This window comes from Cynara cardunculus, assembly GCF_001531365.2.
Source record: "Cynara cardunculus var. scolymus isolate 2C chromosome LG 1, CcrdV1, whole genome shotgun sequence".
Taxonomy (NCBI): domain Eukaryota; kingdom Viridiplantae; phylum Streptophyta; class Magnoliopsida; order Asterales; family Asteraceae; genus Cynara; species Cynara cardunculus.
Window position 1 is genome coordinate 7,132,834 of NC_037528.1, and position 2,529 is coordinate 7,135,362.

A 2,529-nucleotide genomic window follows, 5' to 3' on the forward strand; every position below is an offset into this window, starting at 1 on the left:
CATATTATAACATCGACTGAGATAAAAAATAAAATAAAATATTAAAATCACGATGTATCTCGCTGCATTGCGCGAGTACGCTTCTAGTATATATATATACACTATATTATAAATCATTTGACAAAAACTCTTAAAAACCATTTTTTTATACATGAAGTAGTGTTTATTGATGCATATTACTTAAAATTCAATGTTACAAATAAATTGTGTGTAAATATAACTTATTAAATATTCATGTTTGAATTTGTGTAATTAACTGTGGATAAACATAATCAAATAGAGGATAAATATCTCATTTTAAAATACAAAAAATCTAAAATATAATTAGGATAATTATCGAGTTCTAACAAAATAATTAACTATTATCTTTATAAAAAATTATATTATTAAACCAAATATGAATTACTTCGCTATTGAATCTAAATTAAATTATAATATAAAAAATTGAACTAAAAAATTACACAAAAATGAGAAATTTTAAATAGTTAACTTGATACTAATATCGATATATTTTTGTCAAATTTTTATGATATATTCAAATTCATATTTTATTTAAAATATAAACATTATCGTTTTTTCAAAATCACATAGACCATATTATAACATCAATTGAGATAAAGAATAAAATAAAATATTAAAATCAAGATGTATCTCGTTGCATTGTGAAAATACACTTCTAATATATATATATATATATATATACACACACACATATATATATATATATATATATCTTCATTATTACTTGGATTTATGATGGTAGTAACTTTGTATGTCGTTGATACGATGGGAACTTAATCATATGCACAGTGACATAGATATAGGAGTACCTAAATTTCTTATAAATCTTATTTATTTTGGAAGATGGAAGTTGATATCCTTACGAATTTGTATTTATTCGCATTAGATCCAGGGTTTGATTGGTGACAAAATCATTAGTGCTGGTGGTTCTGGTGGCCACAGATATGAGGTTGTTAAGAGTACTGATAACAATCCTGCACTTTTTTATACAACTTCAACCATATCTGGTCTGAAAGAGCCATGGCAATATGAGGTTAGGATGGACGTTTGGCATGTGTTTTTTTATATACTCGCTTCATTTTTATTTATTTTTCTACTTTCTGATTGTTGTTACTTTGTGTCATTAATATCTGCCAAATATAAAAAGCTTGAGGATGATCTTGTTAATGGATGTAAAGGAACTGGCATATTCTTTCCCAAAGGTACTGCTATCCAGATGCAGAAATCCAATCCAATTAAGGATATCGCTACTCTCAGTCAACCCCGTCTTGCGGATCCATACTACGATGAAAAGATGAATGGTCAGCAACTAATTATTCTCTTAGTTAGTTTCAATGCTCGTTGTAAACCATTTGCGAACTGATGGGTGCATTATACCTCAGTCATCTAGGAAAAAATAGTTAACACCTATATGTTCGAGTTCAAATGAATTAGTTTCAACTTAATTGGAAAAAAAAAAAATATTATTACCGTATGTTATAACACGTAAGGGCATAGAAAAGATTAAAATCCATTTAAAAATATAGTTTGAAACTAAAAAATAAAAATCATCCACGTTAAATGATTTGTTTTTGTTTGAAAATCAGAAGGGACTATTTTTCACAACACATGTTAAAAAAAGAACCCGAAGCCTCGCGACAACAGGACACTAAAGCCATAAAACCATAAAACACCCCGAAGCCTATCAAAAAACAATGCAAAATTACAAACCTAGCAATTAACATATATTTACTTTCTAAAATATATTTAGAAAATTAATGAGCAATATTTCCTTGATACATTAAATATGATTAACGAAAACAACGAAAGAAAGTGAAGGTATTTTCGCTGACAGATCTAGGATTAAATAAAGAGGGTCATATAATATATTTTTTTCCAGATATGTACATGCATACTCCATAAACCGTGAAAGTCGTTTATCAGATGAAAAGTTTGTAACGTACCATTTAGCTTGATTGTTCGCCATATTTTTTTCCCAACTAATTTACGTGTTATTCGTGAACCAAAAAGCTGTTTATCCCAAAACACAGTAAGTTTATATATGTCAGTATGAAGCAACTAGTTATTGTGTTGAGGATGTGTCGTCATCTCACTATCAACAGAAGCACTAAGATGTTATAGATGTAGTCCTTATATTCTTGACCTTTGAAGTTAAAGTGGAATTAGAATGCTACTAAAAAATGGAGATATTCTTAATGAATGACAAATGATCTCATATGTGTGTGTGTGTGTGTGTTGTTACTATATATATATTTTTAGGTAAGGATGAGAAAAAGACAAAATCTATGGAGAAAGAAGTGGTTGAAGAAGAAGACGGCGACTTGTATATTCAAGTTTCAGATGATATATGTTTGCCTGTGGAATGGCCATATGAAAAATACTCATGAGATGTCAATTTCTTGAAGGAAGCTATGGACAATGCTGAATAGGGAAATTGGGATAACTCATATATATATATATATATATATATATATATATATATATATATATATATATATATATATATAT